Here is a 12,028-nt window from a genome sequence, read left to right on the forward strand (position 1 = left end):
GAAGAGAGTGACGGTTGCAGTTGTGCAGAACGATTCTCAAAAGTTAGCGATCGCAGCCTTCTAAACAACACGCATGGCTGTTTTGTGCAAAGTAACTCTTGGGAGCTGTTCAGGAGATGGTTTTGTAACATAAAGTCTGTGCACAGTGAGATCACAAGCATGTCTTAGATTCCCCTGCACCACTCCCCTCGCAGAACTACAGTTCCCAGAGAGTGGTTTAGCAACCAACCCCTCTTTGTAGGGGGAACTCCAGAAACTTTGCTTCTGTGAGGGGAATCAGGGTCTCCTAGCAGCTCTCAGCACCCTCAACAAATTACAGCTCCCAGAATTCTTTGGGGGAAGCCATGACTGTTTAAAGGGATATCATAGCGAATGTCCCATGTGAGTGTTTGGAGGTAGTTGGAGGATGGATGGCCGTTAACAGATTGAGGTTGAATCCTGACAACACAAAGTACAGTGGTACCTCAGGTTTAGGCGCTTCATGTTACAGATGCTTCAGGTTACAGACTCCACTAACCCAGAAATAGTATCTCAGGTTAAGAACTTTGCTTCAGGATGAGAACATAAATCGCGCATTGGTGGCACAGCGGCAGCGGGAGGCGCCATTAGCTAAAGTGGTACCTCAGGTTAAGAACGGTTTCAGGTTAAGAACAGACCTCCCGAATGAATTAAGTTCTCAACCCAAGGTACCACTGTACTGTTTTGGGGGCACGGCGTGTGGACAGGTGTGGGGGACTCCCTGGTCCTGAATGGGCTAACTGTGCCCCTGAAGGACCAGGTGCGCAACCTGGGAGTCATTTTGGACTCACAGCCGTCCATGGAGGCGCAGGTCAATTCTGTGTCCAGGGCAGCTGTCTACCAGCTCCATCTGGTACGCCGGCTGAGACCCTACCTGCCCACAGACTGTCTCGCCAGAGTGGTACGTGCTCTGGTTGTCTCCTGCTTGGACTACTGCAATGCTCTCTGCATGGGTCTACCTTTGAAGGTGACTCGGAAACTACAAATTATCCAGAATGCAGCAGCTAGACTGGTGACTGGGAATGGCTGCCAGGACCATATAACACCGGTTCTAAAGGATCTACGCTGGTCCCCAGTACGTTTTCGAGCACAATTCAAAGTGTTGCTAGCAAAATACATCCTTAGGATGTTCTGTTCCGTGCTGTTAGTGGGAACAGCTGCTCCTTCAAATTCCGTTGCCCTGAGTGTAATTTGGTAAATAAATCTTAGCAAAAGCACCCTAAGCTTGGTACTCTTTTCTCAGGAAGTGATCAGATGTTCCAGGGAAAGTTTTGCATGAATCATAGAATCATAGAGTTGGAATAGACCACAAGGGCCATCGAGTCCAACCCCCTTGCCAAGCAGGAAACACCATCAGAGCACTCCTGACATATGGTTGTCAAGCCTCTGCTTAAAGACCTCCAAAGTAGGAGACTCCACCACACTCCTTGGCAGCAAATTCCACTGTCGAACAGCTCTTACTGTCAGGAAGTTCTTCCTAATGTTTAGGTGGAATCTTCTTTCTTGTAGTTTGGATCCATTGCTCCATGTCCGCTTCTCTGGAGCAGCAGAAAACAACCTTTCTCCCTCCTCTATATGACATCCTTTTATATATTTGAACATGGCTATCATATCACCCCTTAACCTCCTCTTCTCCAGGCTAAACATGCCCAGCTCCCTTAGCCGTTCCTCATAAGGCATCGTTTCCAGGCCTTTGACCATTTTGGTTGCCCTCCTCTGGACACGTTCCAGATTGACAGTGTCCTGAAAATCACCCTGTGAAGCTTTTCAGTGGAATCTCTCTCCAAATGGTTAAAGCAGAAGCAAAACAAGCAAACAAACAATAACCAGACCCTGTCAAAAAACTGCAGTCGATGTATGTAAAGGAATACCTCATTGTTCGTTTGTTTTAAGCCAGCCTTGGTGGGATAAGTAAGCACACAGCCCATTCCTTGGGGGCAGAAAGTTTGCCGGCTCTTAATTGAAACGGCTTGTTCAATAAAAGGTTATCACATCTCCTCTCTCTGCAACAAAATAAAATCAATCCAATAATGACAAGTGTTGCAGAACGGACGTGAGCGAATGCTGCTTGACTTTAGCCCATGAGGAAGCTGGGTGCGAATCTGTCGTAGACGAAGCAGGGACATTTAGCATTTCACTACGGTACTACTTGCAGTCTTCAGCAATTAATCAGCCCAAATGGACGTATATTGACGGGGATGCTTAAATCTTGTGATGGGTTATTATGGCAATAAAGCTGTAAACTAGGACTTGCTGGTCTTCCAGGTATTGTTGGACTCCAATTCCCATCAGCCATCTCTTTGTCTTTAGCAGCTTGTGTCAAACAAGAACATGAAGCCATTCCACCACTCCTTTAAATTGTCCTCAGTGAGGGCTGAATGTGACTTTTTAAGTACCCGGAAGCCATCAATTCAAGCCCTGCTTGGTGTAAGTTGTGTTCCTGAACTATTTACTCTTCATCCCATTGGCTTCAATGGGAGCAGTTTAAATGAGTGGCTTTAACAGCCCGATCCTGTTAATGTTTACTTGGGAGTAAACCCCATGGGGACCATTGGCCATAGCTGTCAACGTTTCCCTTTTTTTAAAGGGAAATTCCCTTATTCCAAATAGGATTCCTCGCAAGAAAAGGGAAAAGTTGACAGCTATGTCATTGGCGCTTACTCTGACATGGTCAGACTGGGCTGCAAGTCTCCCACTGAACTTAAAGGCATTTAAAATGCTTAATTCATTCAGTTTTATGTCGCCGATGGTGATGATGTTGTTCTCTTTCTCCGTGCAGCAAGCATTCAAAATGAAACTAGATATGGGTTTTTCAAGAAGGAAGATATTAAGGCTTGCTTTAAAATCGAAGCCCTATCTTCTTCTTAATTCTTAACATTTCATTTTTAAACAAAATTTAGGAAAAAATATATGAGTTCTGTGGAGTATGCATTTATTAAACAAATCTGGCATCATTTATTTTTCAGCATTGTGTGCTAGGTAATAATCATATTATTATTTACATATATTTGCCCTCTTTCTCAGCAGCAACCCAAGGTTGTAATTTTAAGCATTGGGCTGGGGGGGGGGGTGGTTTGGAAGCTGAGAGCATTTTGTATGCTCAAAGCATAAGGGGATGTTTAGATATAAGCAGCAGAAAAATCATTGCAGCTGTCCCTTATACCAACAGCAAACTCGTTCTCAAAGTGTGGATCCTTATGTAGCCAAAACATCACCATCCATACACAACAGGGAGTATCGACAGGCTTGAGGGGATCCCAAGGTTTGCAGAAGTACAAAAGTGGGGAGATTAAAAAATGAGGAATGAAAAATCCCATCTCCCCCCCCCCTCAAAAAAACCCCATGCAGCCCAGTAGTGGACTAAGCTTACTCATTGACAAGGGAATACTTGCAGTTGGAGAAGGGATGGAAAACTGGGTGATAGAATGGTGATTGGATGGAATATTCTGGAAGAAGGCTTAGCTAGCTGGCTGGAACCCTGAATGGGAGCACCGCGCAATGCAACAATTTGTCGCAGTTCCCCCTTGTTTATGGTTTCTGTTGCAGGCCTTTGGAAGAAATGCTATCCCACATACAGTCAGTTAAAAAGGACCCTGCATAACAAATTCTGTATTTCATCCATTTTCAGTAATTTTCTTTCAGAGGAGGGCTTACAGATGTAACATAGGCTGATGAGGGTTGAGGTCGTATGGATGTAACATGGATTAATTCTGAGATATGCTCTCAGGAAGGTAATTTACGTCAAGTGGGCTGGTGTCATCTCTGGGATTTTGAAGCACCTGAGAGGGGAACATAATCAACTCATATAATTCCTCATAGGGGTGGGCTTGGTTTTTGTAGAAATCTGAGGGGGTTCGGTCGCCATTTTAGAAAACCAAGCTTTGCAAATGCCTGCACATTTTCTCACAGCCTTGTGACATGTTGGCTCTCACTATAATGAACTCATAAAATAAACGACTTTTGCTTATACCAAATGACATAAAGCCATTTCTCCCATCGGTTAAATTCTCCTTTGTTGACTTCAAGATATAAAAGCTGTTGTTTATGTGAACGCAACTTAGACATTTTAAGAATCACAAATATATTAATTTATGGCATTTTTCAATATACACTTGGTTTTTAAACCTGCAGGCATGCACTTTCCAAATTCAAACACTTTCAATTTTATGGGACCAATCTTTCTCTCTTGGGGGGGGGAAATTAAAGCTAATGGCCCATATATAAATGCAATGAACAGTGTTATGCAGGCTATTCTATCCTACATTTCCCCCTGTCTATTTTACTGCTTACCAATCCATTAACCTTCAGTTATGTTATGGTACATGGAAGGCAAACAAGCCTTGCCTTGCCAACCTAAGGCTTTTCACATTTCCTTTTGTAATGATGAAGTAGTCGTGTGATTTTACAATTCCTATGTTCTTCTGAATGTCCCCCCTTCATGATGAAACAAGACATTTACTATAGGACGCTTAACTATGAGACACTAATTTTTACTCAAGAGTAGACCCACTAACTGGATCTACTCTTGAGCAAAAGTTGGTTGAATGCAACCCTGTATCCTAGAGCAGTGTTTCCCAAACGTTTTTGGGCAACGGCACACCTGCTTACTGAAAAAAAATCTCGCGGCACACCACCATTAAAGCCCCGCCCCGTGACGTCAGCGCGCAGCGTCACGCCGGGAGGGACGCACAAAAGTGAAAGTTTTTCCCCTCCCCCTTGCCGGGGAACCTCCAAGCTTTGGGCAGGCAGGCAGGCAGAGCTGGGAAGGGGGTTTCCAGGGGACACGGCAGCTCCTCGAAAGGCTTCTCTCAGCTGCGCTCAATCCTCCTCGGAGAGGATTTCCCCTCCGGTCCCATGCCTTCGTTTGGGGCATCGCTCCGGCTGCTCCCTCTCCCGCCGCGCAGGAGCGATGCCTCTCTCTGGCTCTCCCTCCGCGCAGGCTGAGGGAGGGAGGGAGGTGCGCGTGTGACCCGTCTCTGCTGGGAGACCAAACCCAGCGAGGCAGAGTCGCACGGAGGCGCCCAGGCAGCGCTGCCGGCTGCGAGGAGGAGCGCCAGGCAGCAGCAGGAGGCGCGGCCTCTCCTCGCCGCCGCCGCCCCGCCTCTCGCCGCCCGACTCGCCCGCCTCCCTCCAGGCATCTCGCGGCACACCAGCCGATGTCTCACGGCACACTCGTGTGCCGCGGAACACCGGCTGGGAAACACTGTCCTAGAGATCCCTCAAAAATGAAAATTCAGATAGTGGAGGTGGAGGCATTAATGAAGTACAGTGAGCCAGCAATGGAGGAGAGGGTGACATTCCAGGGATTGTGACTGATGCCAAAATTGTGTACGATGAAAACTCATTGGGTTCAATGGCGGGTGGGATTGCCAAGGACATTTTGCCACATGCACAAAGTTGAATATGCACGAATTAAATGCGCATACGTTGCTGTATCATTCTCTGCTTGGAAATGACACACAGAAAACTGATCTAGTACAGTCATACCTTGGGTTACAGACGCTTCAGGTTGCACGTTTTTGGGTTACGGACGCGCCGAAACCCAGAAGTACTGGAACGGGTTACTTCCGGGTTTTGGCACTCGCGCATGCACAGAAACACTAAATCGTACTTTGCGTATGCACAGAAGCGCCAAATCGCAACCCGCGCATGCGCAGACACGGTGCTGTGGGTTGCGGATGCTGCGGGTTGCGAACGTGCCTTCCACACGGATAATGCAACCCGAGCATCCACTGTACTGGGATGACTTACCGTATTTTTTGCCCTATAGGACGCACCGGCCCATAGGACGCACCTAGATTTTTTTTGGGGGGGGAATAAAGGGAAAAAATTTATTCCCCCCCCAGGCGCGGGGCTGGGGGAGCACCTGGATTTGGCAGCTTTGGCATTGCTCTGGGAGCTTGTGGGGCTGGGGGCGGGGAAAGCAGAGCTTCCCCCTCCCCCAGCTCCCAGAACAGGACCCAGAGCCATGCCGAAGCTGCGTGCAGCTTTGGCATCGCTCTGGGAGCTTGCGGGGCTGGAGGAGGGGAAAGCCCTCCGCCAGCCTTCTAGCCAAGTCGGGGGACAGCGGGAAAGGCGCGCTGCGCCTCTCGCTGTCCCCCGAGTTTGCGGGGCTGGCGACGGGGAGGAGCAGGCTTCTCCCCCCCGCCAGCCTTCTAGCCAAGTCGGGGGATAGCGGGAAAGGCGTGCTGCGCCTCTCCCGCTGTCCCCCGAGTTTGCGGGGCTGGCGACGGGGCTCTCCTGAAGCCTGGAGAGCAAGAGGGGTCGGTGCACACTGACCCCTCTCGCTCTCCAGGCTTCAGCGAAAGCCTGCATTTGCCCCATAGGACGCACACACATTTCCCCTTCATTTTTGGAGGGGAAAAAGTGCGCCCTATAGGGCAAAAAATACGGTAATTGTAGCTTCAGGTGAATACATCTGGCCAAAATTCTAAAAGGAAAGGAGCGTCACACTTCATGAGGTAAAAAAATCTGTCTCCTTTAAGGTTGACATCTGAGACAGAGATTATTTCTCTGACCACAAACTTCTGGCTCCAGTCTAGCTTCTCTGCCCGCATCCCACTGCCAGATGCAAAGAAAATTCTACCACTTCCAGTCTTAGGACCCACCCTTTCTCTTGCCCTGGAAGCTGACTTCACTTCCACCATATTAAGAGAGGGTGGCTTCTGACAGCCATGTGTCTCTAGGCGAGCCCTGCACTTTTGCATGTGTTGCAAGTTTGATGTGCAGCCCTAAATCACACAGAGGTGGGGGTGGCTGTTGCATTGCCAAGCTAATCATTTCTATACTCCCAGTTCTGTATCACCACATAGTTCAAAATTTCCAGTGTGGCTTATGATAGATTCAGTGGTGGACCTACATTCTGGGGGGCCCTGAAGCCTGAACTGTTAAGGGGCCCCCTTCACAACCAGCAATGAGGTCTGGGTAACCATTGTCATCATCTTCAGTGAGGTTGTCTGCAACACCTGTGCTACTGACTCTCAAACTTTAGGGTTGTTGAAATATATAAAAGAAAAAATAAATTGATTTGAGTCTACTAGCCCCATTTTTTTAAAAAAACAAACCAATGTGGATTAAAGTCACTTCTGGGGGCCCTATGGAATTAGGGAGGTCTAAAGCTTAAGCTTCATCCGTTTCACAGCAGATGAATCCTTGGGGAGATGAGTTTATGGAAAGCATCAGATAGTTTTGATAAGATTTTCAACTTGCTTAGGTTCTAGAATGGCGTGTAAATACCGTATTTTTTGCTCTATAAGACTCACTTTTTCCCTCCTAAAAAGTAAGGGGAAATGTGTGTGTGTCTTATGAAGCGAATGCAGGCTGCGCAGCTATTCCAGAAGCCAGAACAGCAAGAGGGACTGCTCCTTTCACAGTGCAGTGATCCCTCTTGATGTTCTGGCTTCTGAGATTCAGAATATTTTTTTTCTTGTTTTCCTCCTCCAAAAACTAGGTGCGTCTTGTGGTCTAGTGCGTCTTATAGAGCGAAAAATACGGTCCATGGTCCATGGAACTGTTGTGGATTCAGGAATCCAGTCTAATATAATATTACTATATTATGGCCTCACTTGTAAAAGTTCAAGTAACACTCGAAGGCCGTCAACCTTATGCGGTGGTTGATGAGAGGATAAACTAGAGAAGAACGGTCCATCAGATTCCTCACTGAAAATGGAAAGGGAAAAAAAAGTATTTCATGCTAATTGAATTTCTTGAAAGTGTTGGGCCAAAAGACATTGATTTTCAATTGTCACTGGAAACTCTATCCTTTTTAAGGACCTAGCTTTCATTGTTCACGTTGGGCAGCATTGATTTTGTTGTTGTTCATCGCTATTAGAAGCCGTGTATTGTTGAAAGTAACTGAGAAATAAGATTAGTGGTCTTTAAAACTGGTCTGAAGGGAGACATTTTATTTTACTGCCGGAACAGGCTGGTCTTGATAAGGCATAATGAGGTACTCTGCTTATTCTTGCCTTTCTCAGTCACTCTGCAGAGCCGTATAACTGAAGGACAACCATTCAAGAAAACTCATTATGGAGTTTTTCACCCCAAATGGAAGCCTCCTGCATATTGCTCAGAGGCAAAGATTCCAGGTGATCTTTAAACTAAGCCCAACTATCTTAACTGACCCACTTCCCTTAGGTCAGGGTGATAGCGATCTTTCAATTTTCCCGAAGTGCTCAGTCACTGAGCCAGCTGCGTGTAGTCAGAACAGAATACGGATGAACAGGTTATCACTTCTAAGTGAATGGCTCATTAAAGTCAACTTTATCTACAAGGAGGGGGGTAGAATATTTGTGTTAAAACTGTAGGCTTCCGATCTTCTTGGGAATTGTATACAGTGCAATAAAAAAATTAAGGTCTTATATATATAATAAATGTTCATAAATGTACCAACCAAGCATGTACATAGATATGTGGACCACATATCTGGAGCAGCACAGGAAGACCATCCTGAAACCATTTTGACTCCCCAACTGACCAAATGTTTTCTCTGCAAGGAGGGAGGGGGTGAGGGAACCTTCCCATTGTCTCAGGAATTGGGTAATCACCATCTCAAAGGAATGGCCAGAAAGGCAATCAGATAAGGCATTATCAGATAACCTGGCAGCCAGGAAAAACAACATTCAAATTTCTGTTGTAGACCACATTTTCTGTGATATAGGTATGATGTTTGTGGGGGGTGGTCTTGGGTTACACCCCTTCTTTGATGTATGTATGATGTATGGAGGGGTGGTCTTGAGCTCCAGGGAAGGCAATTAAAAATGTCTATATAAGGGTGGGCGCACCTTTGTTCTGGGTCCTCCTCCTTTCTTCTGCATGTGAGGGGAGCACCCTGTTTCAACAGTTCCATAAAGATCAGGCTTACTAGCTGCTTTGCTTATCAATATTCTCTGGTTGGCCTCTGTTATTTTCTCCTTCTGATGGAGAACCTACAAAGGACTCTATAAGGGCTCTTGTGTCCCCCATAAGGGAATAAGGGCAGATCTTGTATATAACAACAGACAATTCTGCAGTGTTGGTATTGTTCTCGCAGGTAATAAAATATACGGAAAAGAAATACATATGTTGGATTAAGATCACAGCCAGCTTCTTATTAAGCTGTCTTGATAGCTATTATTATTGTAGTAACTCAACCCATTCATCTGTCAACATCTAAATAATGTACATTAGTGGACTGCAGACACTCACTTTGTTATTTGTATGTATCTGTTTAAGGAATTTTCACAGACCCCCAAATCCTTTATGGTATATGAAATGGACTCTCTGCCGCAGTGAAGTAATATTGCTCATGAACATCAGTGAGGAGGAGCCCCGCCTGGTTGGACACAGAGGAGTGATGGGAGGAAACTGTTGGGGAACCTCCATGGGAAGGAGGCTCAGAGCCACCGGTGGTGGGGTCAGAGCGAGAAGACTGGGAGGAGGAGGTGTCAGAAACTGAAGGGGCAACAGGACTTAGTGAGCTGGGAGAGTCTGTGGCAGAGAGGCAGAAGCTGAAGTAGGAGTACTGGAGGAGAGAGGCCAAGAGACAGAGATGAGTCAGGCTGGTGAAGAGTCATGGGTGTCACCCTCTCCTGCTGCGATGAGGTCCCCTCCACTCTTGTCCCCCAGAACCAGAAGAAGCATGAAGTGGGAGGAACAAAGGTAGGCACGCAGGTGCAGTCTCTGATCGCTCGGAGAAAATCCTGGAGAGGAGGAGACATAGACGGCTGTGGGGAGACAGGGACCTTCAGTCCCGGCAACTTCTTCATGGGGGACAGACCTGCGTGAAGATCCTGTTTTTGCTAATAAAGAGTTAACTCCAACTTGCTCGGTGTGGATTCCTGCTAGCTCAGCCTGGCCGGCAGCAGAGACATTGCAACTTAACCAGAGCAGAGAGGACCAGTCAATGGGGATATCAGCACTGTGTAGGTTCAATCTAATATTGCCCACCACCTCATCCCTGCCCCTCTTCCACTAAGTTAGTAACTCCCTGTTGCATACCTCATTCATCACTACAGATGATGCCGAACTAGTCCATTGATTTTAATGGGTCTATTCTGGGTATTCTGAGTTTTGAGTATGAGTTCTCCATTAGTATGTAGTATTTTGTTACAGAAAGCCCAGATATATCTGGTCTCTGGTCATGTAACCTTCAGAATAAAGGTTTGCACAAGAAAATAAGTAGAGGCCTGCTTGATCTGGCCAGTAGACAATCTAGACCAGCCTCCTATTCCCTCAGTAACCTAGATGCCTATTGGTAGCTAGCAAAGTAGTGCAACAGCCATCTCTGATTCCCACCCACTGGTTTTCAGGGGTCTGCTTCTTCTGACAGTGGAGGTAATGCCTAGCCATCATGGCTGCTTTCTCTTCCTTTAATTGAGTTGCTGCCATTGAACAGCAATGAAAATTGAAAAACCTTTGGACAAAGAGATGGATAGAGGCCACCATCTTGGATAATGTTTTCTTGATAAAGTTGGCTTGGAATGCTTTTGGAATCAAAAGAACTTGCCACGTTGCCTAAACCTGTGTCTGTTAATTAACTGAATGGATGCGTCGCAGTAGGTAATCACAGTGAGTAATGGGTGGTATTAATGTAATCCGAGCAGTGAATCATAGCCTAGTACTGTGGAGGATTGCTGAGCCCTGATTCCCCCCCCCCGAAGTGAAATTGGCTTTAACAAGGTGCATGCAGATTTCTCTGTTGCTACAAATCTAGTGCACAACCCCTTTTAATTCCATTTTGATTAAATAAGAAACAGGAGGCTTAATGCTCTTTGACCAGTCTACTGTCAATTTTGGTTCTGTTTGTACCTGCCCTTCCCCTAAAGTAGGGATGGAGAACATTTGGTTCTTGATATGTTGGGCTACAACTCCCCCTGACCACTGGGCATGCTGGCTAGGGGTAACTGGGGTTGGAGTCCAACGGTATCTGAAGAACTACGTATTCCTCATCCTGGTTATACATAAGTCTTAGCCTAATGGAGTTTGTGACATCTGAACTGAGCCAATGTGCTGGAACCTCATATTCTCCCTACTTTTCTCCTGTACATGGATTCCCTCATTTCCATGATTTTCAATATCCGTAGTTTGCTGCAGAATTCAAATGGCACAAACTATAGCACACGCAAACCAGAAAGCCGCAGCCTGACAGCAAACCGTCTTCAAACCATAGCTTTGAATCTCCCTTCACCCAAAACCTAAATCTTCCACAACATCTTAAATCAGTTGATTGCCTATCAATCTCCCGCTTAATTTCTTCCATCCTGCCGTGCTCAGGGCTGGCCCTCCCGCCCACGAAAAGTGGCGAGGCAGTTGCCGCATGGCGGCAGGCTCTTAGTAGTGCCACTGGACATTTGCTGCCAGGCTCCCACCGCCTGGCACTTGCCACTGGTGGGCGCTGGCTGTTGCTGGGTGTTTGCTGCTGCCTCTTGCTCAGCTTCAGCAGTGAGAGAGCCCCCTGCCTCCACAACCATCCCCTGCAGCTGCCGTGGCCCACCTGCCACTGTGTCTCCTCCGCCACCTGGAGGCAAGCTGCAATGGGTGCCACAGGGTGAGTGGCCACAGGGGGTTACAGTAGTGGGGTGTGTGGCCACGGTGGGACATTGAAGAAGAAGAAGAGTTTGGATTTGATAGCCCGCTTAGCGGGTGGCGCTGTAGGTTAAATCACAGAGCCTAGGGCTTGCTGATCAGAAGGTTGGCGGTTCGAATCCCTGCGATGAGGTGAGCTCCCCTTGCTCGGTCCCTGCTCCTGCCAACCTGGCAGTTCGAAAGCACATCAAAGTGCAAGTAGATAAATAGGTACCACTCCGGCGGGAAGGTAAACGGCATTTCCGTGCGTTGCTCTTGTTCGTCGGAAGCGGCTTAGTCATGCTGGCCACATGACCCAGAAGCTGTACGCCGGCTCCCTCGGCCAATAAAGCGAGATGAGCACTGCAACCCCAGAGTCGGCCACGACTGGACCTAATGGTCAGGGGTCCCTTTACCTTTTAAGGAGTCTCAAAGTGGCTAACAATCTTCTTTCCCTTCCTCCCCC

General features: G+C 47.2%; 1 protein-coding gene across 2 annotated transcripts in view; it reads left to right on the forward strand.

Moving 5' to 3' along the window:
- The window catches only part of KCNS3 (potassium voltage-gated channel modifier subfamily S member 3), a 55,612-nt gene that overhangs the window by 14,917 nt on the left and 28,667 nt on the right, over window positions 1-12,028 (forward strand). The window lies entirely within an intron of this gene.

This window comes from Podarcis bocagei, assembly GCF_964188305.1.
Source record: "Podarcis bocagei genome assembly, chromosome: 3".
In the NCBI taxonomy this organism is placed as follows: Eukaryota; Metazoa; Chordata; class Lepidosauria; order Squamata; family Lacertidae; genus Podarcis; species Podarcis bocagei.